Source organism: Pholcus phalangioides, unplaced genomic scaffold (genome assembly GCF_987345545.1).
Source record: "Pholcus phalangioides strain wild (caught in Gottingen) unplaced genomic scaffold, Ppha-v1.0 ptg000017l_1, whole genome shotgun sequence".
Taxonomy (NCBI): Eukaryota; Metazoa; Arthropoda; class Arachnida; order Araneae; family Pholcidae; genus Pholcus; species Pholcus phalangioides.
In genome coordinates, this window is record NW_028301610.1 from 40,284,702 (window position 1) to 40,309,273 (window position 24,572).

The following is a 24,572-nucleotide window of genomic DNA, read 5'->3' on the forward strand; positions in this document are numbered from 1 at the left end:
TAACATTTGCATACACTTTTTCAGGCGAATTTTTACTGCAGAATTCTCTTGTTTTTATTTTAGATATGTATTTGGACGAACGTCTTTCGCCGAAATAGCTCAGTTGGGAGAGCGTTAGACTGAAGATCTAAAGGTCCCTGGTTCGATCCCGGGTTTCGGCAGTGTATGTTTCGCGACATAATTTCGAATTTTGGCGAAATCTTTAATGTAGAGTATTTCCTATTTATTATTTCAGATATTTATTTTTACTCCCTCGTTTCAGTGGAATGACTTAGTGTAGATCGTTAATCTGTAGATCTACAGGTCCCGGTATTCGGCAGGTAATATTGCATACAATTTTTCAGACACATTTTTACTGCAGAATTCTCTTGTTTTTATTCTAGATATATATTTGGACGAATGTCTTTCGCCGAAATAGCTCAGTTGGGAGAGCGTTAGACTGAAGATCTAAAGGTCCCTGGTTCGATCCCGGTTTAAGGCAGGTTATGTTTCGCGACGTAATTCCGAATTTTAGCGAAATCTTTACTGTAGAGAATTTATTTCCTATTTATTATTTCAGATATTTCTTTGTACTCCCTCCTTTCAGTGGAATCACTTAGTGGAGAGCGTTGATCTACCGGTCCCGGTATTCGGCAGATAAGTTTGCATACACTTTTTCAGGCGAATTTTTACTGCAGAATTCTCTTGTTTTTATTTTAGATATGTATTTGGACGAACGTCTTTCGCCGAAATAGCTAAGTTGGGAGAGCGTTAGACTGAAGATCTAAAGGTCCCTGGTTCGATCCCGGGTTTCGGCAGGGTATGTTTCGCGACGTAATACCGAATATTAGCGAAATCTTTACTTTAGAGAATTTCCTATATATTATTTCAGATATTTATTTTTACTCCCTCGTTTCAGTGGAATGACTTAGTGTAGATCATTAATCTCAAGATCTACAGGTCCCGGTATTCGGCAGATAACATTTGCATACACTTTTTCAGGCGAATTTTTACTGCAGAATTCTCTTGTTCTTATTTTAGATATGTATTTGGACGAATGTCTTTCGCCGAAATAGCTCAGTTGGGAGAGCGTTAGACTGAAGATCTAAAGGTCCCTGGTTCGATCCCGGGTTTTGGCAGGGTATGTTTCGCGACATAATTCCGAATTTTAGCGAAATCTTTACTGTAGAGAATTTCCTATATATTATTTCAGATATTTATTTTTAATCCTCGTTTCAGTGGAATGACTTAGTGTAGATCGTTAATCTCAAGATCTACATGGCCCGGTATTCGGCAGATAACTTTTGCATACAATTTTTCAGACGCATTTTTACTGCAGAATTCTCTTGTTTTTATTCTAGATATATATTTTGACGACTGTCTTTCGCCGAAGTAGCTCAGATGGGAGAACGTTAGGCTGAAGATCTGAAGGTCCCTGGTTCGATCCCGGGTTTCGGCAGCGTATGTTTCGCGAAGTAATTCCGAATATTAGCGAAATCTTTACTTTAGAGAATTTCCTATTTATTATTTCAGATATTTATTTTTACTCCCTCGTTTCAGTGGAATCACTTAGTGTAGATCGTTAATCTCAAGATCTACAGGTCCCGGTATTCGGCAGATAACATTTGCATACACTTTTTCAGGCGAATTTTTACTGCAGAATTCTCTTGTTTTTATTTTAGATATGTATTTGGACGATCGTCTTTCGCCGAAATAGCTCAGTTGGGAGAGCGTTAGACTGAAGATCTGAAGGTCCCTGGTTCGATCCCGGGTTTCGGCAGCGTATGTTTCGCGACGTAATTCCGAATATTAGCGAAATCTTTACTTTAGAGAATTTCCTATTTATTATTTCAGATATTTATTTTTACTCCCTCGTTTCAGTGGAATCACTTAGTGTAGATCGTTAATCTCAAGATCTACAGGTCCCGGTATTCGGCAGATAACATTTGCATACACTTTTTCAGGCGAATTTTTACTGCAGAATTATCTTGTTTTTATTTTAGATATGTATTTGGACGAATATCTTTCGCCGAAATAGCTCTGTTGGGAGAGCGTTAGACTGAAGATCTAAAGGTCCCTGGTTCGATCCCTGTTTAAGGCAGGGTATGTTTCGCGACGTAATTCCGAATTTTAGCGAAATCTTTACTGTAGAGAATTTATTTCCTATTTATTATTTCAGATATTTCTTTGTACTCCCTCCTTTCAGTGGAATCACTTAGTGGAGAGCGTTAATCTGCAGATCTACAGGTCCCGGTATTCGGCAGATAACTTTTGCATACACTTTTTCAGGCGAATTTTTACTGCAGAATTCTCTTGTTTTTATTCTAGATATATATTTGGACGAATGTCTTACGCCGAAATAGCTCAGTTGGGAGAGCGTTAGACTGAAGATCTAAAGGTCCCTGGTTCGATCCCGGGTTTCGGCAGCGTATTTTTCGCGACATAATTCCGAGTTTTAGCGAAATCTTTATTGTAGAGAATTTATTTCCTATTTATTATTTCAGATATTTCTTTGTACTCCCTCGTTTCAGTGGAATGACTTAGTGTAGATCGTTAATCTGAAGATCTACAGGGCCCGGTATTCGGCAGATAACTTTTGCATACAATTTTTCAGACGCATTTTTCCTGCAGAATTTTCTTGTTTTTATTCTAGATATATATTTGGACGACTGTCTTTCGCCGTGGTAGCTCAGTTGGGAGAACGTTAGGCTGAAGATCTGAAGATCCCGGGTTTCGGCAGGGTATATTTCGTGACATAATTCCGAATTATCGCGGAATCTTTACTGTAGAGAATTTATTTCCCATTTATTATTTCAGATATTTCTTTGTACTCCCTCCTTTCAGTGGAATCACTTAGTGGAGAGCATTAATCTGAAGATCTACAGGTCCCGGTATTCGGCAGATAACTTTTGCATACAATTTTTCAGGCGAATTTTTACAGCAGAATTCTCTTGTTTTTATTTTAGATATGTTTTTGGACGAATGTCTTTCGCCGAAATAGCTCAGTTAAGAGAGCGTTAGACTGAAGATCTTAAGGTTCCTGGTTCGATCCCGGGTTTCGGCAATGTATATTTCGCGACATAATTCCGAATTTTGGCGAAATCTTTACTGTAGAGAATTTCCTATTTATTATTTCAGATATTTATTTTTACACCGTCGTTTCAGTTGAATCACTTAGTGGAGAGCGTTAATCTGTAGATCTACAGGTCCCGGTATTCGGCAGGTAATATTGCATACAATTTTTCAGACGCATTTTTACTGCAGAATTCTCTTGTTTTTATTCTAGATATATGTTTGGACGAGTGTCGTTCGCCGAAATAGCTCAGTTGGGAGAGCGTTAGACTGAAGATCTAAAGGTCCCTGGTTCGATCCCGGGTTTCGGCAGCGTATATTTCGTGACATAATTCCGAATTTTAGCGAAATCTTTACTATAGAGAATTTATTTCCTATTTATTATTTCAGATATTTCTTTGTACTCCTTCCTTTCAGTGGAATCACTTAGTGGAGAGCGTTAATCTGCAGATCTACAGGTCCCGGTATTCGGCAGATAAATTTTGCATACACTTTTTCAGGCGAATTTTTACTGCAGAATTCTCTTGTTTTTATTTTAGATATGTATTTGGACGAATGTCTTTCGCGAAATAGTTCAGTTGGGAAAACGTTAGGCTGAACGTCTGAAGGTCCCTGGTTCGATCCCGGGTTTCGGCAGGGTTTATTTCGCGACATAATTCCGAATTATAGCGAAATCTTTACTGTAGAGAATTTATTTCCCATTTATTATTTCAGATATTTCTTTGCACTCCCTCGTTTCAGTGGAATGACTTAGTGTAGATCGTTAATCTGAAGATCTACAGGTCCCGGTATTCGGCAGGTAATATTGCATACAATTTTTCAGACACATTTTTACTGCAGAATTCTCTTGTTTTTATTCTAGATATATATTTGGACGAGCGTCGTTCGCCGAAATAGCTCAGTTGGGAGAGCGTTAGACTGAAGATCTAAATGTCCCTGGTTCGATCCCGGGTTTCGGCAGCGTATATTTCGCGACATGATTCCGAATTTTAGCGAAATCTTTACTGTAGAGAATTTATTTCCTATTTATTATTTCAGATATTTCATTGTACTCCCTCCTTTCAGGGGAATCACTTAGTGGAGAGCGTTAATCTGTAGATCTACAGGTCCCGGTATTCGGCAGGTAATATTGCATACAATTTTTCAGACGCATTTTTACTGCAGAATTCTCTTGTTTTTATTCTAGATATATATTGGGACGAGTGTCGTTTGCCGAAATATCTCAGTTGGGAGAGCGTTAGACTGAAAATCTAAAGGTCCGTCGTCCGATCCCTGGTTTCGGCAGGGTATATTTCGCGACTTAATTCCGAATTTTAGCGAAATCTTTACTGTAGAGAATTTCCTATTTATTATTTCAGATATTTATTTTTACTCCCTTGTTTCAGTTGAATCACTTAGTGGAGAGCGTTAATCTGTAGATCTACAGGTCCCGGTATTCGGCAGGTAATATTGCATACAATTTTTCAGACACATTTTTACTGCAGAATTCTGTTGTTTTTATTCTAGATATATATTTGGACAAGTGTCGTTCGTCGAAATAGCTCAGTTGGGAGACCGTTTGACTGAAGATCTAAAGGTCCCGGGTTTCGGCAGCGTATATTTCGCGACATAATTCCGAATTTTAGCGAAATCTTTACTGTAGAGAATTTATTTCCTATTTATTATTTCAGATATTTCTTTGTACTCCCTCCTTTCAGTGGAATCACTTAGTGGAGAGCGTTAATCTGCAGATCTACAGGTCCCGGTATTCGGCAGATAACTTTTGCATACAATTTTTCAGGCGAATTTTTACAGCAGAATTCTCTTGTTTTTATTTTAGATATGTATTTGGACGAATGTCTTTCGCCGAAATAGCTCAGTTAAGAGAGCGTTAGACTGAAGATATTAATGTTCCTGGTTCGATCCGATCCCGGGTTTCGGCAGTGTATATTTCGCGACATAATTCCGAATTTTGGCGAAATCTTTACTGTAGAGAATTTCCTATTTATTATTTCAGATATTTATTTTTACACCCTCCTTTCAGTGGAATCACTTAGTGGAGAGCGTTAATCTGCAGATCTACAGGTCCCGGTATTCGGCAGATAACTTTTGCATACACTTTTTTAGGCGCATTTTTACTGCAGAATTCTCTTGTTTTTATTTTAGATATGTATTTGGACAAATGTCTTTAGCCGAAATAGCTCAGTTAGGAGAGCGTTAGACTGAAGATCTAAAGGTCCCTGATTTGATCCCGGGGGGTTAATCTGAAGATCTACAGGTCCCAGTATTCGGCAGGTAATTTTGCATACAATATTTCCGACGCATTTTTACTGCAGAATTCTCTTGTTTTTATTTTAGATATGTATTTGGACGAGCATGCTTTCCGAAAATACACTGCTGGCCACCCAAATTGCAACACCATTAAAGACAAGAGATATCGCAACAATATTTATTTTGTAGATAACATGTTGACCAAGCATCAAATGATTAAATTTATAGACTTCTGTGAAGTGTGGTTCCTGCCAAAATCAGTAGCCAGAGTAGCCGCCATTGTTGGAGATCACCGCTGCCACACGCCTCGGCATTGATTCAAAGAGACTTTGGATGTGTTCTTGGGGTACAGCAGACCAAGCAGCTTCCACGCGTTGCCAAAGTCTGGTGTCGCAGCTGGGGATGTAATCTGGGTCAATCGTTGAGCAACCATGGACCACATGTTTTCTATTGGCGAAAGATCCGGAGAGCGAGCTGGCCAGGGAAGCAATTCAATCTGGCGATTGACGAAGAACCTTTGGACAATGCGTGCCACGTGTGGTCGCGCATTATCCTGTTGAAATATGGCTGTGGGCAAGCCCTGAAGGTAAGGAAGGACAACTGGTTCCAACACCTCGGAGATGTAGCGCTGGCTTTTTAAAGTACCGGCAATGCGTACTAGAGGAGTGCGAGAGTGATATCCAATACCGCCCCATACCATAATACCCGGTACAGGACCAGTGTGGCGGTGCATAACGCAGCTGTTCAGCATCCTCTCTCCACGGTGTCTCCAGACTCGAATCCGACCATCGTGGTGTTGCAGACAGAAGCGTGACTCGTCAGTAAAGACAATTTCATTCCATTGTGCCGTCCACATCCTTCTTTCATCGCACCATTGGCGGCGGAGACATCTGTGGTTCTGCGTCAAGGGTAGACGAAGCAATGGACGCCTTGCGGACAGACCACTCTGCTGTAAACGGCGTCGAATGGTACGCGCAGACACTGGATGATGCGGTACGGACTGAATGTGCTGTGCTATGGTTCGTGATGTGGCTGAGCGATCCGTCACTGCCATACGCCTGTCATCACGTGAAGTGGTGCACTGAGGTGGATGCGATCGAACACGTCGGTCCGTCATACACTCCTGCATCCAACGATCACATATACGCATTACAGTTGTTTGGTTTCGCCCAACACGACTACCGATTTCCCTGAAAGATAATCCACAAGCTCGGTAGGCCATTATTCTTCCTCTGTCGAACTCGGATACTTGATCAAAAGATGATCGCTGTTTTCTACGAGGCATAATTTATCGTTTTTTTGAAAAAACCACAAGAAAAACGCAATTGCCGTACTTCAAATCGTCGAAATCTCCAAGCCTTAAATAGCGCTTTGAAGTGGCGCCACAGGCGCGCGTGATGTGCGTCTGCGCTGAAATTCTAATCATTTGCATATCTCACCCCCGCTAATGCATGTTGTAAATTTCATATTATTTGCATGCTTCCTTCAGGGTGTCGCATTTACGGTGGCCAGCAGTGTAGCTCAGATGGGAGAGCGTTAGACTAAAGATCTAAAGCTCCCTGGTTCGATCCCGGGTTTCGGCAGTGTATATTTCGCGACATAATTCCGGATTTTGGCGAAATCTTTACTGTAGAGAATTTCCTAGTTATTATTTCAGATATTTCTTTGTACTACCCTCCTTTCAGTGAAATCACTCAGTTGAGAGCGTTAATCTGAAGATCTACAGGTCCCGGTATTCGGCAGATAACTTTTGCATACAATTATTCAGGCGCATTTTTACTGCAGAATTATCTTGTTTTTATTTTAGATATGTATTTGGACGAGTGTCTTTCGCGGAAGTAGCTCAGTTGGGAGAGCGTTAGACTGAAGATCTGAAGGTCCCGGGTTTCGGCAGTGTATATTTCGTGACTAAATTTAATATTCTGATGTATTCCTTACTGTAGAATTTCCTTTTTCAGATATTTCTTTGTACGCCCTCCTTTTACTGAAATAACTCAGTTGAGAGAGCGTTAGTCTGTGAAGATCTAAAGGTTCCGGGATTTGGCAGATACATATTTGTATACTCTTTTCCAGACGCATTTTCTCTGTAGAATTCTCATGATTTTATTTAGAAATATCTTTGGACTCTCTGCCTGCTCCGAAATACCTCAATTGGTAGAGCGTTAGACTGAAGTTCCCGGGTTTCTTCGGTGGATTTTTCGTGACTAAATTTAATATTCTGACGTATTCTTTACTGTAGAATTTCCTATTTCAGATATTTCTTTGTACGCCCCCGTTTCACTCAAATAACTGCGTTGAGAGAGCGTTAGTCTGAAGATCTAAAGGTCCCGGGATTCGGCAGAGAATATTTGTATATTCTTTTCACAAATTCTCACTGATTTTTTTCTGTAGAATTTTCTTTTTTCTATTTGAGATATATCTTTATACGCCTTTTTTTCCGCTTAAATAGCTCAGTTGCAATAGCGTTAGACTGAATATCTAAAGGTCCCGGGTTTCGGCAGTGGTTATTTTGCGACTTAATTTAACATATTGGCGCATTCTTTACTGTAGAATTTCCTATTTCTTATTTTAGTCTAGCTGATACCCGGCGACGTTGCCCGCCCCGTAAAAAATGTATATAGCTTATTAATTATTTCTTAATAAAAAAAAATTCTGCATCAAGTAAGAAAAAATTACTTTAACTTTTAAATATTTTAATTAAAAACTTCGGGCAGTCACTTGTGGATTTTTTGTTTTTCCATCTGGTGTGTAGATGTACAAATTTTTGGGATTACCAACACGCGAACAGGCGACGAAAAGCTGTCCGTGAGAAATACAGGGCTCAAGTAGGTTGATACTTGCCACTTCTAACGACTGGCCTTGCGCTTTGTCATGGCAAAAGCTAAATGAATCGGGAACTGTAATCGCCTGAAACTGAATGGCATTTCTTCAGTGATAATTGGGATACGTGGAATGAAGATGTCTCCTTTGGCACATCCAATTAGAATCGTTGCTTCAATGATGTAATTGCGCAATTTCTTCACGCAAAGTCTGGTGCCATTGCAGTCTCTGTGTCTCCAAATTTCTCAAAAGAATTATAGGTGCTCCGACTTTGAGGGTCAAGTTGGCGGTGGCACACCCGGAATATCTAAAGAGTTCAGAAATTCTGCAGAATATAGAACTGTCTGCGCTGTGTCTGTGACAGTGTTAACCGATTTGTAAGATGTGGAGTCTCCCGGAATGACTTTTAGGATCTTGTCGTTGATCTTGTTCACACTGTCATTTTTCGGTGCCAGAATCGCTTTCTCACAAAGCCACTCATGGTTTCGGTGTTTTGTTGGTTCGGTTTTTGTTTTTCTCATTGTTTTGTTGAATGTTTGGGAAGACTTTGTCTACAAGTTCTTGAACTGAGTTTATAACAACTGGCAAAATCCATTTGGGAACGTAATCAGTCCAGTGCTTGGGTCTACGGGAATTCTTCCATTGCCAAGTTTGATCAACTGATGTGAAAATGATAGCAGTGCTGAGTCATTTTGCAGTTGAACTCGCATGTTGGTGGATAATGATAATTTTTTAACTTAGTGCCAGAGTGTTGATGATTTGAGGCAAGCATTGAGTTCATCAGCTGGCGTTGAACATTTTTATTCTCAGTTTTGTCGTCGTAGTTGTTGTCTGTTGTTAGTATTGGCGTACGGCAGGGAGGGGGTAGGTTGGCAACCCCCCCCCCTCCCGAGTAAAGATTATAGTGTTGCTTTGCAGGAAAAAAAGTAAAAACCCCCCTTTAGACGGAAAAAAAATCTGAAACCCCCTCTTACCCGGCGCTCTTCCCGGGTTTTCTTCAATTACTGGGAGGATTGGAAAAGTTACAAACCGTTATAAAGGAATAAACTGTTATAATAACAGAATTAAAAGTGTGACAAACCATTGTAAAGGCACATATACACGTCTGAAACGCATTGTTGGAAACCACGGTAACCAAAGTAAACGTTCCGAAAGTAATTGTTGAGGCCCCAAAACCATTGTTGCCCGACAGTTTTTTTCGCCCATTTCGAGCATTTGCCTAGCTCTGACGAACTTTTAAAATAGCCCATGGTTCAATCCCGGTCCTGTTTTGTATATATGCAAAATCTGGCGACGATCGGTCTAAAACTGTAGATTTGTATAAGGAACAGACATACATACAGACAGACATACTTTCACATTTATATATAAGATATTTCTTTGTACGCCCTCCTTGCACTGGAATAACTCAGTTGAGATAGCGTTAGTCTGAAGATCTAAAGGTTCTGGGATTCGGCCGATAACATTTGTGTACTCTTTTTCACATTCTGACGCATTTTTTATTGTAGAGAATTTCGTTGTTTTTATTTTAGGTATATCTTTGGACACTCTCTTTCCCCGAAATAGCTCAGTTGGGAGAGCGTTAGAGTGAAGATCTAAAAGTCCCGGGTTTCGGCAGTGAATATTTCGCGACACAATTTAACATTCTGTCGCATTCTTTACTTTAGAATTTCGTTTTTTTCAAATTTTATATATTTCTTTCAATTTCTTGCTGCCGCTGAATAGGCCGCTGTGGTGGTCATGGTGACGGACTCGCGATGCGAGGATCCGGGTTCGAACCCCACAGTGGTGGTCGGCTGAAGTTGGTTTTCTGTGGTTCCCAACTTCGAGGAGCGAATGCGAGCCGATCTCCCCATTAAAAAGTCTCGCCACAGAGAGCAACAGGCCTACAACGTTACAAATATTCAATCATTACACTTCACTCACAATTTGAAGTATAGATGGCAGCACTGAAATATCATACGCTACACACTCAGACTGTTAGGTGCACTCACTCACTTTGTTCCAGACTCTGCCACGAAGCTGGGCTGGAAGAGATCTCGGCAACGGGATAAGTCCGGTGGCAGAGACCCTGGCGTTCATTCATTCATGCTTCTGAAATAGCTCAGTTGGGAGAGCCTTAGACAAGATTTAAAGGTCCCCCTTTTTATTGTATTTTATTATAATAGTTGTTTTAAGGGCCGGTAGTCTAGGTCGATAAGATACTAGCCCAGTGTCTCAAAGGATGTTTAAAGGTGTCGCGAGTTCGATAAAACCGGTTTGTCTTTGTCAGAAAACTTTCCTTACACAGGGGTACAACAGAAACGGCGACATGACCGAAAAAAAAAATTGCTACCGCAGGGAGTCCCCCATCAAGGGTTTAGCGCACCAACCTTTCGATGAGTATAAAAACAAGCCTGCCGTTCGGAATCGGCAATGAATTGTAGGTCCCGGTCTAATTAGCCCTCGTGTTCAGAAAATGATCGTGGTGCGGCAAAAATGATCAAATAATCCTTTTAATATATGAGGTTAATAAAAAATATTACATTTGATTAATGAAAACCACCAAGGAGACGCCTAGGTCCCATACTGTGGTTGTTACAATATAATTAATTTATAAACACTACTATTGTCATACAATGTAAAATATAATTACAGTGTTTGGTAATTTTGGAGAAAGAAAAAAAATCATGAAAAAATTAAAATATACACACACACATATAATGCATAAGAGACATAATACAATAAAATGATGCAACGGGCAGGGGGGTGGCTTATTACTTCTATAAAAAAAATTTTTAAACCAACATGAGATTATATAATGTGATTTGAAATAATACAGCAGAGTTGATAGCAAGGGAATTTTAAGTAAGAACTTAACCGGTTGGAGCGGGAGATGAATCTGTAGCAAAGGAAGTGTGAATTTGAGGAGTGTGAATTTTATTATAAAATTCAGGAATGTGGAAGCTAAAATCTTTCCTGAGAATTTTTTTCATTTATTAAAGGCAGAGAGTGTTATAGGCAGACTGAAATCCGGGCAAACACAACGTAGTGTCGCGGACGCTGTTGGAGTCGCCAGAAGTGTTGTTGCAAGGCTGTGGAATCGATTCCAAGAAACAGGAAATGTTAGACGTCAACCCGGTATGTACGGTTAACAGCCCGTCAAAACAGAACAGAGAATGCTACGCAGCTGCAAAGACGGTTGCTCTTGGCAACAGGACGAAGGGTGTCCAGCCAAACAGTACGTAATCGGCTTCATGAGGGAGGGCTCTATGCACGTAGGCCAATGGTCTGCATTCCGTTGACCCCACGCCACCGTGCGGCCCGAAGAAGATGGGCTGCTGAACATCGAGATTGGGAGCAACATGATTGGAGCCAAGTGCTGTTTACAGACGAGTCCCGATTCAGTCTGGAGTGTGACACCCGACGTGTTCTGGTATGGAGGGACAGGGGCACTCGAAATAACCCCGCATTCGTTCGTGAAAGGTCACAATACAGACGAGTTGGTTGGATGGTATGGGGTGGAATCAGCATAGGCGGACGTACGGACCTGCATATCATTCGGAATGGCACTTTGACGGCCCGAAGGTATGCAGACGAGATACTGCGACCTCATGTCATCCCTTACGCTGGAGCCATTGGAGATTCCTTTGTTTTCCAGGATGATAATGCCCGACCGCATAGAGCTCGTCTGGTGGAGAACATGCTTGAAGCTGAAACAATACAGCGTATGGAATGGCCAGCGTGCTCTCCTGACCTGAATCCAATCATCGGACGACGCATTGCTGCGCGACCAAGGCCGCCTGTTACTGTCCGAGACTTGCAGATTGCACTTCTTGAGGAGTGGAACAGTATTCCCCAAAGTCTGATCGATAACCTCATCGCATCCATGGCAAACAGGTGTGCGGCAGTCTTAGCTGTTCGAGGAGACCACACGCCCTATTAAAACTCATGTATTATGTCTAAACAGTACTTTTTTTTTATCGTTTACATGTAACCAAATTGTTGCCCTAAATCATCTTTTCATGTTTTTTCCATATTTTCAAAGAACTAAAGCTTAATTCCAAATTTTTTTACGTCTTTTTTCTGTACTGCGCATTGATACGCGTGTACTATCCATTGTATGCCAATACGTGGCTGTCTCGCACGGTTTTCTTCACTTTTTTGCTTGCTCCCCTAATTGTTTTGAGCAGTGTATTACGAAGAGGGCAGGTTTATACAGATAGGTGATATGCTGATACTGCCCCGTCTGCTATGTATAAACTTGCCCCATCGCCATTTTTTTTGTTATAACTCAGAGCATAAGCTTTATTCATAAGTCAAATAATCAATTAAATAGCTTAAAATAACCGCAAAACAACAATCTAAAAGAATAATCCATAATAAGTTATAATTTTCTAACAGCACGAGCTCTATTAAAGCCAATAAATAAGGGTGAAAATTTACTTACGTGGTAAAAAATCAGTAAAAGTTGTCCACTTCACTGCCTAGTGACTGACTCCAGACTGGCGTGAGTGCAAATGGCGTCCGAGGCGATTCTCTTGACCCGACTGGTGGCATGCTGTGACAAACGGTATGTGAACTATAAGCCGAGTGTAAACTAGCCCCGGTCTACACTAATTTTTAGATTTTAAAAAACATTTTTGTTTTATCGTAGTCAGATCAACTAATTCTGGGGTAATCCAAGATATATGTTTGCTTTTTAGTTGGGTTAATTTGAGGGTATACTGTGTGATTATTAACTATGGTTTCAAGTTTAAAGATCATTTCATCAAAAACAAATCCTGGACCTTCACTTGTAAAAACAAAATTATAATGTTGTAGATAATCAGAAATACCTGTCAGATTAGTTTTTTTGAAGTGTTTCTCTTGTTAGTATAATCAGTATTGGGATTAATCGATAAAAATTTCAGTTTGCATAAAATTGGATAACGATCTCTCTCTCTCTCTCTCTCTGTGTGTGTGTGAAAAGTTGAAGAAATTTCCTTTATTTTAATTGAGTTACAAATGAAGATGTGATTGATGCAAGAGTTAGAGTCAGGTCCATGGGCGGATATACGGGGGGAGGCATTGCCCCCTCCCCCAGCATCAAAGGTGAAGTCGACTGATCTAATGCATATATGTATAGATGAACTGACATCATCATCATCGTATCCTCCAGACTTCCAAGTCTATCTCCGTCTATGGTCAGGTCATGCAATTTGTAGTATTGAAGGAGTGAATCCGTGATTGGATAGCATATCCTGATAATCGGATTGAATACCAGTACCTGTGTTAAGAATGTATGTTTATATCGCCAATTAATATAACACATCTCTGCATTTAATATTTATTAAAATTGCATCAAGTTCATCAACACATAGTATTGCTGGGAATGAATGTGATCGATATAAGTTGAAGATGATAAATTTTAGTGTAGGCTCTTGAATAACTATTAATTCACCTGTTTGCATCACGAACCCGGGTTTTAGCCGAGAATGCTTCGCGACTCTTTTTTAACATTCTGATGCATTTTTCACTGTAGAATTTCCTTCTTTTTGTTTTAGGCCGGGATTATACTATAAAAGTTTGATAAAAGTTATTTTATGAAACTTGAAAAATGCAATCCAGAAACGCAAAATAGCCCTTCCGCCGAAATAGCTCAAATGGGAAAGCGTTAGTTTGAAGATTTAAAGGTAGCTGTTTCGATCCCGGGATTCGGCAGAGTGTATTTTACGACTTTGTTTTACCTTCTGACGCATTTTTTGCTGTGGAATTTTTTATTTGAGATATTTATTTAAAAATATATTTATTTTTTAAATTTTATATATATTTTTTATTTATATATTTTTTTATTTTAGATATTCATTTCGTCCCATAATTTCGCAAAAATTGTTCAGTTGGGCGAGCGTTAGACTGAAGATCTAAAGACCCCTGGCCCGATCCCGGGTTTTGGGCAGAGAATACTGTGCGACTCATTTCTTTCTACGGTTGTATTCCGCCGAAATAGCTCGGCTAGAAGATGTTTGACTTAAGATCTTATAGTCCCCCCTGGTTTTTGAAACCGGGTTTCTTTGAAGATTACTACGCGACTCTTTTGCGCATTTTTACTTCATTTTTTTCCATTTTATATATTTCTAAAATGACTTTTCAAAAATATCTGAAATTTCTCATATTAGATATCTCATACGATTAAACGAACCTAATTGTGTGCAGACATCTCCAGTTTTATTCACAGCTGACGATGTATCTCAATTTACGACCTCAATTTATTTCGATGATGAATATGTCTGCCTTAACTCCATTTGGAGCAGGAGATATCTGCCTCGGCTAATTCACGCCTGGTAGTGTCTGCCTACACCTACTTCCCAGCTGAAGGTGTCTGCCTCCGCTTAATTTGCTACTAATGATGTCCGTCTCCGCTTCATTCGTAGCTGGAGACATTGGCGTACGCAAGTGGACCCCCCCCCCCGAGCCAATATTATAGTGTTATTTTGCCGGAAAAAAAGTAAACCCCCCCCTCAGAAGGAAAAAAAATCTGAAAATCTCCCCTCCCCAGAGAAAATTCTGCGTACGCCTATTGCTGAAGATATCTGCCCAGGCCTTATTCGTAGCTGAAGTTGTTACCTTGGCTCCATTGGCGTAGCCAGGTGGGGGGGAGTAGGGAGAGCGATTGCTCCCCTAATTAGAATTTTGTATACATTGGCGCCTATTCTCCTAAATGACTTTTGATCTGAAAAAAAATTTGATGAAAAAAAAAACATTGAATTTTTCATTTTCTACCTTTATTGACTAAAATGATGAGTGAGAAAAATGAAAAATAAAAATCTTCATTTATATATGTGCCTCTTGCAGTTTCACATTGATTAGGTTTGTACTATTCATTTGAGATAAGCAAAATTACCATTTTAAATTGACCATTGAATTACCATTTTTGAAAATTGCTCTTAAGCTCTTCATCTGGAAGCATGTTTAGAGCAGCCTTGTTCCCACCTTTATTACAGGACAAAATCTTGCCCGCGTCTTGCTGTAATTCCCCCCCCCCCCGCTACGGGTCGTTCTCGGTAGAGCTCTTAGAAATAACTTTCGTAGGTGCCTCAGTTCTGAGAAATATGGTGCTCACCAAATGCTCGTTTTGTTGTGAAAGGCCATCGACAGCTTTGATTAAGGCACCTTCTGAAGAAATTAGGCGCGGGAACCTATTGTAGAGAGACCTCTAAATATCTATGAAGTAATAGGTAGGATTCGAGCTCCTAGAAATACCACCTTATGTAAGGAGACTTGGATAGATTTAGAGTTCTTAGAAATGCCCCGTGATCTTCAGGTGCCGTGGCAAGAGCTACTAGGTTGTGTAGGCAGTGTCAAAGAACTAGGAAAATTTGGAAAACAGCTCTAAGCTTTTGAGCCCTAAAACAGTCAAGATAAAACACAAAAGGGGTTCTGGAAGAGTTTTTGTTAAAGGTGGGCTGTGAAATAAAAAACTTCTGATCTTGGGTTAATAGCGCTCTGAAATGCAGAGAATGAGAGAGGAAATTACAGTCATCTCTATATTGTACTGTATTATACGTTGGTAATGCATAACTTTGTGTTGAAAAAGTGACTTTCTCCGAGAGAGAGAGAGAGAGAGAATCATCGTCTTTAGAAACACCTGCTTAACAGTATATATATACTCTCGCAAATTTTAGCAGAATCTCATCTTCATGAAGTCTTTTTTACACTTGAAGCACCCGGACCGGGCTTGGCTGTACTCATGAATTAATTACGTGGGAAGTTTAAAAATAACTGAAGATACATACGTATACTATTTTAGAAAAACAAAAAGTACTCGCGAAATGTTGAGTCTATTCTTAAAAGATTATCTAGATCAGTGTTTTTCAATTAGTACTTATCCGAGGGCTTACGATACTTACTAATACAGACTGCCGTCGTGCGGTTTGCCAGCACTTACCCGAAATTATATGAGAGAAATGTTTTGGAAGAACACGTTCGATTGAGTAGTAGAAGTAAATATGTGCTTACGATAACATTGTAACATGATGAAAGCAATTGGATAAAAGTATTAAGATGTCTCTGCACTTTCATATCTTGGATTAATTTTAGAAAGAGAGAAAATATTTATTTTTATTTTTCCATCATTTTTCATATTTTAATTAATTTTTTTCCAACAACATTTTTGGGCGATTTCCCAGTTTTGTTTTGGTGTTTGCATTAATAAGTACAGAAAACGTGAAATGTAATTTACATTTTTTAAATTCATTAAAAAATTAAAATGAATTAACGAATTGAAACGTAATTAGTTCAATTTGAAAAATAACATCAACTGAGAAAACAAAATAAATTTAATTTGATTTTTTAAATTAAAAAATTTCAAGTTCTTTCTACTAATGCATAATTTTATGTTTGCGCCTAAAAGCAGGAACAAAAAATGTGTGCTTTTCCGAATTTCTGTCCCCCACTGACCAAAGCCACGGATCAGCTCATGCGTGGATCAGAGTGGGGCGATGGGGTAATCACCCCTCTCAAGAGCCAAAAATGAGGGGAAAAGTTATGTCCCGTAAAATACGGGACGATTCAACGAACCTAAACAATAAATCACCCCTCCCAACACATCACCCTAGATCCGCACTTGCTGGTAACCCTAAGTGAGTGCTTCTTAGCCAGCAGTCAGGGAGTTTCGGGGAGTCAGCGAGCTCAAACGAGAAAAATATTAACTGATTTGTTTATGGATATTATTCTGTAAAGGGTCCCAAGGCTTCATCTTAATGGCAAAGAGGGTCCCTAGCAGCGGCGGCTCGAGAAAAGTCTTGCGAGACGTCGTTTCAACGACACCCCAACAACCTCACAGATGTGTTCCCAGCTAGATTAAATGCATCAAAAATCACGGTGAAAAATCATCAAAAATGTATCAGAAATCATCACAAATCACAGAATCATAAGAATCGTATGACTGTAAAGTTACTTGAACTTGATCCTTGCTAAATGAAACGGCTTCTAAAATAACAAAGTACGTATTAACATTAATAAGCGGATAAATGCATAGCGATCTATGGGGACACTGCTAATACAGTAAAACCCCTCTTAACGGACACCCCTCTTTTACGGACAAATAATTTCCCCTTGAAAAATAAAAGTATGAATTTCAAACTCATAATTAACGGTCACTCCTCTTTTACGGATGAATTTTTTTGTCCTGCCGTTGTCTACAAAAGAGAGGTTTTACTGTATTAAAGAAACCCGACATGGTCCCGTCTTTGTTCCCATATAGGATATATAAGCCAGTTATCTCAAGTTTCAATGGTTTACGTCCTCCAGAACGGGCGCTATATAGGTCTGAGCAGTGTCAATATACTGAAATTACTCAGATCTATGTAGCGCCCGATATCATAAGATTTGGTATGACGCATTGGGAAAATAAGCTCTCAATCAGTTTCATGGACACTTTGGACGTGTGGCAGGTTGCCGAATCTTGCTGAAAGTAATCCCTGTGTGAGTCCATATCATTCAAGTGTTCCATGCATTCAAGTGTTCCATGCATTCAAAAACACGGTAGTGGTGTTCACGTTTTGTTGGAAAAAGATGAATTGATTTGTAAACCAAAAATACTGAGCCCCCACATTTTTTCCGGTTGTACTGGTGATTCAAAAATCTCATGGTTTACAATTGCTCAAATCATGGAATGTCGTGAGCGTTCACTTATCTCGAAAAGTGGAGAACCATACTTCATCAATGAATCAAACGATGTGCAAAATTGGGGGATTTCGGGCCCTGATTACCGCGAACAAATTCGTGAAACCATAAACAGTACTCTACACCAGTGGTTCTCAACCGGGGGCCATATGGCCCCAGGGGGGCCCTAGGATATTCCAGGGGGGCCCACGGATGAAAATCTTGCAAAAGGGGAGCCACGGCTACTGATACGGGGGCCACGAAGAAATTTGTGACATTAAATTTTTTTTAGTCACTCTGACTAAAAAAATTTAATTTCAAACAAAATGCATAGAATATCTTTTTCGTAACTTTTCCCCATCCAAGTAACATTAACATGAGGAAGGAAATAAAAAAAAGTGGTTCATGTAATCTCGGTGGTTTTACGACTTGGGGGTGACAGTAGGCCCTGACACAAACTATAGAAGAGGTTTAAGCAAAATGGAGTAACTGTAAAGACAGAAAATTGTGTGTTCAGACTTTTCATTCAAAGAGGGTTGCCACAAAGATTTATTGATCATTCATTGACATTCTTTTCAGTGCTGGTAGTAAATGTAATCCAAGAAGTAGATGGATGAAAAATGAAAGCTAAATTGTAAAAAAACCCATCGTTTTCATGCAATTACAGACGGATAGCCATCTAGTTTAGAACAAAGCTATCTTCAGCCAGCACTGAGTGGTCTGATGGGGAATATATTTATAAAAATCGAATAGAGCGAATGATTGCTCTGGGGTATTTTTTATGAATTTTGAAAGGGGGTGCCAATCCATTACCTCTGCTGAAAAGAAATAAAGTCGAATTCAGTTATAACGAACTCCAAGAGATCAAATCATACATGGGGAAAAATACCCGCGAAATTTAATTTTTTAAAACTACATTGCTGTGATAATGTATTGGGACGGGGCAGTTTGTGCGAGGGGTGCGGCGCACCCGGGCAACAGGTTGTAAGGGGCGGCAGCGTAGACTTTACTTAAGACAACAAAATTTAACACAGTAAAAATTCACATCACGCTTTTGAGTCTCGACAACGGAAACGTTGAGAAAATAGACAAGGCCTCTGGTCGTAATACCAGAAACAAGAATGTAAGCTATCTGGGCTGCTCGAGACAAAATCTGTACCCGTGAGGGACTTATTTTTTTCGCCTCCTACTTATTGCTCCCTCCATAGCCCCTACCTCCTGCGTCAGGGAATCTTTCGTGGGGCCCATGCCCGATTTTCCACGAAGCCCCTTCTACAGTTAATTTATAGAGTGAGAAAAGAAAAGTTATAAGGATTTTGTCCCGGGCCTCAAGCTGGAGCCCTGTCAGCCCTACCCTTAGAAGGTCATGCCCCACCCACACAATTTATCCAAACAATTCCTAACAAAACATTTTTTTCGGCCCTTCATTTCGGATTTTGCGCCCCTCCAGAGCCGACAGTTTGGTTTTTTTTGGCCAATGGAATTTTTTTTTTACCCATTCACCCCGGATTTAGCATCCTCTTAAGCGGTGCCCCGTGTGGCCGCAATGGGTCGCATGGCCAAGCGCTACCCCTGTACTCTTCTACAAGGACCATGTGTGCATTTTGGTTCCCTCCCCATGGCCCCCACAAGAGCCCGGAATAATTCTCATAATTGTTTGGCTTTTTCAGGCTATAAATTAACTATAGAAGGGGCCGTGAGAAATCTGACTATGAGAGGGCCTGCAAAAGATCCCAGCCTAGGGGACCATACCCTCACTTAGAATTTGATCCACAATAGTCAAATGAAGGCCAGGGAAAAATTTGGTTTTTCACTTGTCCGGCCCCTGGAATACCAGAAACACCTTTGAAAAAATGTTCTTAATAAAAATTACCCCGTTAAATATAATCTTGATATCATCATGATGATGGCTCACAAAAATAAGTGCTCTTTCAAGGATTAAGTTATCTGGCATTTATTAAGAATGGTAAAATAATTCTAGAACACATAAACAAAGACAAAAATTTTCTACTTCAAAAGCGGGACGTATGGTCACGCAGATTTTGCACTGTAAACAATGATGTGCGATTTTCTTGTGAAAAAAAATCAGGTTTATCTCCACGTGCCCTTCACCGAAGCCCTATCAGCCTCCTGGCAGGGTCGCCAGTAGGGGCGGCACATGAGGCTTCGCACCCGGGCGGCAAGCTCGAGCCGCCCCTGTATTGGGACTTCCTCCAAGATTGACACCACATCTTTAAAGTTTTTTTAATCGATACTGTAATGCTTCCTTTTAACTGCCCTACTACTGGCCTGCAGCATCCTAAATAATTTCAATGCAATTTTCCTATCCTACACGAACAATGTTGTGTGGACATTAGAAAAAAAAATCTAAAAAGGCGTATGACTACATTTAAAGCAATTTAAATCCGTTTATTAGAGACTCACTGCGTCTGCTGATTTCTAAAAAAGTGCAATAAATTCTCACGTAAGTCTTCACTTTGAAATGTCCATAACCCGCTCAATGCGTCTCTTTGTATCTGTCAACCTAAAATTTATGGTTTTTAGTGTTGATAACACGCATGCAAAACCAATTCAGCGACGCGTTTTCACAATCTGCAAAATCTGCTTGGATTTGATAGTTGGAAATGATGTCTAAATGCCAAAGATTTGGAGTTCGAATCAAAATGAAAATGTCAAATAATTGAAATTGTGCTTCGTATAAATTAAATATTTTAATATTGAAAGCTATATATATATAGAGATTAATCATGCCAGCAGTCAAAAGTCTCATAAATGTGAAATTTTGTCATAAAACTGAGAGTGAGGCACGAATCCCCTTGCTCACAAGTGGAATTTCGAGGCATTTACGCACAACCGAGCCCGTCTCTTTGACATTTTCCTTTTTCTCCCCACCCTTTCTTCCTTTTGTTTCCTTCCTAAATTTATAAAAGTAAAAAGGACATAATCATTATAAAAAGGACTGTTTTCAGATCAAATTGCCGAAGTTCAATTACTTTACTGCAAAAACGTCAGATTTTTTTTGGCGGGAAATACAGTGAAACCCAAAGCGTATTAAAGACCCTTTATTAATACGCTTTGGTCAAACCCCATTAGACCGGAACTCCAAGAGACCCGAGAAATCACTTTGTAATAACGAAATTTCGTTACAAAGGAATTCCAGATTTTTATATTGTTCCTATGTAAACGTATCCGAGGGATTAGAAAAGTTTTCGTTGAAACGATATTTTTTCCCTTATAATGATATTTGTTAAAATTAGAGTTGCCTGACATTTCTCAATGAAACCATAATCTTTTACACGAAAAAACTAATTTGGAAATAATAAAAATTTCATCCAGTACAGTGACTTGATGACATTGTGCCGTCTTCAAGCGCAGAGTTTATATTGATTGAAAATATATATTTTTTTAAATTGGACTGACACAACACATAAAACATACAAATCAAACTGAGAAAAACACCAAACAATAAACTTCACAAAAAGTAACATTACGATGATAGACACTTTGTGACCCCAAGGGATTTATTCTATTTTTACTGTATTCTATTATGTTTATTTTGCTTTTTCGTTATTTTCATAAATTAAAAATTAATCAAATTAAATTCAAAAATATTTATACTTCAGACAATTTTTGAATAACTATCTTCTAATGGGAAAATGTGGGGGGGGGGAGAAATGGTGAGCAGAAAATTAGTCATGTTCGCAAGGGGGCCACAGGAATGAGAGATGGTTGAAAGGGGGCCATGGGCAAAAAAAGGTTGAGAACCACTGCTCTACACGTTTGTCTTTATCAATAGCAGTCACTTCAAATACAACGCCAAAACAGGCAAAATGCCCAACGAGGTGGCTGAGCGAGCTATAGCGCGAATGGGAATTAGAATGGGAGAAGGACGGCTAAATTTTAATAGCCCGCAGACGGCAAAGCCATACATCCACCTTTGTTCATACCCCCGGGGGGAGTTATTATTGTTCATACATAACATAAATTATGTTACGTATGTTATGTTTCCAAACCAATCATTCAAATATGGACATTTTGAAAAAAAACTGACTTTCTTGGATTTTCTACGTTTCATATCATGTTAGTTCCGATTGGTAACAAGTGTTTCCGAAGTCGAAACCAAAAGTCTTCAGCCAGGCATTATCCGAAAGCGTTCGATCATCGAAAGATTTACAGGCCGTGAAATACAAAGCAAAGGGCGACCCAATAATCGAAACAATGAACATTAATACAGCAAGTGACCTCCTAGACTTGAAATCAATCTTTGGTATTGCAGTTAAACCAAAATTCATGCTGGAGGAATTGTCACCAAGATTTCTCTGGCGTAACGTTGAAGTTGATGAAGATCTAGGAAATGTTGTTGACGAAATTGAGGGAAAAAAAACGATATGATGGTTCTATCGATACGTCGTTCAAGTATAAAGGTAAGCCAACAACCACAATACTCATTCAATCGTTGGGCCATTGCCTTCCAGAAAAAATAATTTTATAGCTTGAACGCCACAACATAATACTGTTTATTGATAATCCTCGACAATGCCGAAAATGCCACAAATATACACATGCAATGAAGCATTGTTCTGCTGCTATTGCTGTGTGTGGATAATGTTCAGAAAGCCATCCCACCGAAATTTGTGTTTCTCAAAAATTGAAATGTAGTAATTGCATGGAAGAGCACGCAGTGAGTGACAGATCATGGAATTTCTTTGAATAGGAACAAAAATTTTGGATTTCAAGTGTGTCAATCGTATCACATTAGCCAATGCACTTGAGAGTTTTTTCGACCTTCAAAAATCCTAAAGCGCAAAATTATCATCGATACAGCAAAGCAATATACACCCAGATACGTCAAATTGGATCACCAAAGCTGAGATCACAGACATGTTTCCCAAGTTGCGTGACGATTTAGGTGTGAATATCGAGAATTCACCGATCACAAATAATTTCTGCTCGTTTATAACTAAAAGTGAACTTAATGAACTGTTTGAATCACACACATTGAAGTCGGAAATTGCTACAAACACGAAAGCGATTATTGAATCGTGTGTAGGCGAAATTCGGAACTTACACGATAATCTCACTCCACCAAGGGAAAAAAAATCAAACATGTATGGAACTACAATTCCTCCTACTGTAGATACTTCTGCTTCTTTGACCCAGAATATTGGTGGTTCAAAGAACTTGAACAACACTGTCTATAATATGGACGTTTCAGATGAAGTTGGGTCTCAAAGTGAACAGTAAGTGGACAAAAACTGTAAAATTTATTTATATATTGATTATAATGGGTCAATTTGCTAATATATTGCAGTGGAATACTCAAAGCATTCGTAACAAAAAGATTCAATATTACGATTTATTCATGAATATGAAATTATTTGTATACAGGAAACGTTTCTGTCAATATCCGATGATTTTTATTTACCAAACTTTCAAATATTTCGATGTGACAGAGGAACCGAGGCGGGGTGGTGTACTGATTGGTGTTCGAAGTAATTTTTCATCTCAAATAACTTTTAAATGTAACTATCCACAGGAGTGGAGATTCTAATTGTGCAGGTTTTTTCCGTCAGAAGAGCATTACAATAGCTAACGTTTATTTTTCAAATCTCTCTCTCTTTTTTACCTCTTTGTCTTGCAATACTATTGATCTCTGTTTCAGTAGTGAGTGCCTTTATCAGTATATTTCATGGATAAGAAAATGAAGATTTACTGTATGGTAGTGATCATCTACCTATCCCATTAATGATGAAAATCCCGACCCAAAAATCTCACTGAAAAGGAACATTACAAACTGGCAAAATTTCCGCAATGAATTAAGTAACTTTGATCAGTCGATTCCTTTTTCTAATTTATTATCTTATTTCTAAAACATATCAACAGAATACTTGCAACTGTGAAGTGCCTCGTTTCAAATATCATTATTTTGATCAACATTTGCGTAAACTTCTCATTGATAAAAAACGAGCATTTCGTCGATACCTTGCATGCCCGTGTCTTAATTGTTGGATAAGTTATAAGAACTCAAATGCGGTTTTTCGAAAAAATCAAATCAGAAAAAACTTGAATATGAGGCAAACAAATTTTTCAAATTTTCTTCATATCCGAAAATTTATACAATACTCCGTCGTCTTAAAATTATTACATCTAAAATATATGAGGAAAGTCACTTAACATTCAATGTTAATGGTATAAGTGAGCGTTACAGAGCCAGAACGGCAGTGCGAAGAACTGAAAAATTCACTTTTTAAAACCCCATTACAAAGAGAGTTTCTGAACCATGCAAGTACAGCTAACGAATTTTCGGATTGCGTAAATGCACCGATCACATATACTGAGCTGTGTTTTGGGCAGTACAACACTTACCTAGTAATTCACTGGGACCAGATCATATTCCCGCTACAGCATACAAACACATCCTATGAAGGTATTCAGAATCTTTGTCGTGAATTTAATATTTGGGATACCGGTCAAATTCCAATCGATTGGAAAAAGAGTAAAATTATTTTTCTTTTGAAACCCAACAAGGACACAAAATTTGCTACATCTTATCGACCCTTAACATTAACTAATAGTTTCATGAAGATTTTTGAACGTATTATCATTCGACGACTTAATTGGATTTCTACACAATACAAGATTTTCCCTAAAAACCTACGTATATGCATTCAAACCAAAAAGTGGAACTTTGTCTCTACTTTGCGATATGAAATTTCTTATTCAAAAAAACTTTCAAAATAAGGAAATCGGTATACTGGTTACACTTGATTTGAAATGCGCTTACGATTCTCTGACTCATTCGGCACTAATATTCAAACTTTGGCAGA

At 39.0% G+C, this 24,572-nt stretch overlaps 11 non-coding genes across 11 annotated transcripts; all 11 read left to right on the forward strand.

The window, feature by feature from the left end:
• Nucleotides 1-88: 88 nt before the first annotated feature.
• Nucleotides 89-161, forward strand: TRNAF-GAA (transfer RNA phenylalanine (anticodon GAA)). The gene has a single exon. It is a non-coding gene; the product is annotated as a tRNA-Phe (tRNA).
• A 247-nt stretch (nt 162-408) lies between these two features.
• TRNAF-GAA (transfer RNA phenylalanine (anticodon GAA)) lies at nt 409-481 on the forward strand. The gene has a single exon. It is a non-coding gene; the product is annotated as a tRNA-Phe (tRNA).
• Nucleotides 482-724: 243 nt separating this feature from the next.
• Nucleotides 725-797, forward strand: TRNAF-GAA (transfer RNA phenylalanine (anticodon GAA)). The gene has a single exon. It is a non-coding gene; the product is annotated as a tRNA-Phe (tRNA).
• Nucleotides 798-1,045: 248 nt separating this feature from the next.
• On the forward strand, nt 1,046-1,118 carry TRNAF-GAA (transfer RNA phenylalanine (anticodon GAA)). Its single transcript has one exon. It is a non-coding gene; the product is annotated as a tRNA-Phe (tRNA).
• A 247-nt stretch (nt 1,119-1,365) lies between these two features.
• On the forward strand, nt 1,366-1,438 carry TRNAF-GAA (transfer RNA phenylalanine (anticodon GAA)). Its single transcript has one exon. It is a non-coding gene; the product is annotated as a tRNA-Phe (tRNA).
• A 248-nt stretch (nt 1,439-1,686) lies between these two features.
• On the forward strand, nt 1,687-1,759 carry TRNAF-GAA (transfer RNA phenylalanine (anticodon GAA)). Its single transcript has one exon. It is a non-coding gene; the product is annotated as a tRNA-Phe (tRNA).
• Nucleotides 1,760-2,332: 573 nt separating this feature from the next.
• Nucleotides 2,333-2,405, forward strand: TRNAF-GAA (transfer RNA phenylalanine (anticodon GAA)). Its single transcript has one exon. It is a non-coding gene; the product is annotated as a tRNA-Phe (tRNA).
• Nucleotides 2,406-2,970: 565 nt separating this feature from the next.
• Nucleotides 2,971-3,043, forward strand: TRNAF-GAA (transfer RNA phenylalanine (anticodon GAA)). Its single transcript has one exon. It is a non-coding gene; the product is annotated as a tRNA-Phe (tRNA).
• Nucleotides 3,044-3,290: 247 nt separating this feature from the next.
• TRNAF-GAA (transfer RNA phenylalanine (anticodon GAA)) lies at nt 3,291-3,363 on the forward strand. The gene has a single exon. It is a non-coding gene; the product is annotated as a tRNA-Phe (tRNA).
• Nucleotides 3,364-3,938: 575 nt separating this feature from the next.
• Nucleotides 3,939-4,011, forward strand: TRNAF-GAA (transfer RNA phenylalanine (anticodon GAA)). Its single transcript has one exon. It is a non-coding gene; the product is annotated as a tRNA-Phe (tRNA).
• Nucleotides 4,012-6,808: 2,797 nt separating this feature from the next.
• On the forward strand, nt 6,809-6,884 carry TRNAF-AAA (transfer RNA phenylalanine (anticodon AAA)). Its single transcript has one exon. It is a non-coding gene; the product is annotated as a tRNA-Phe (tRNA).
• The last annotated feature ends 17,688 nt before the right edge of the window (nt 6,885-24,572 follow it).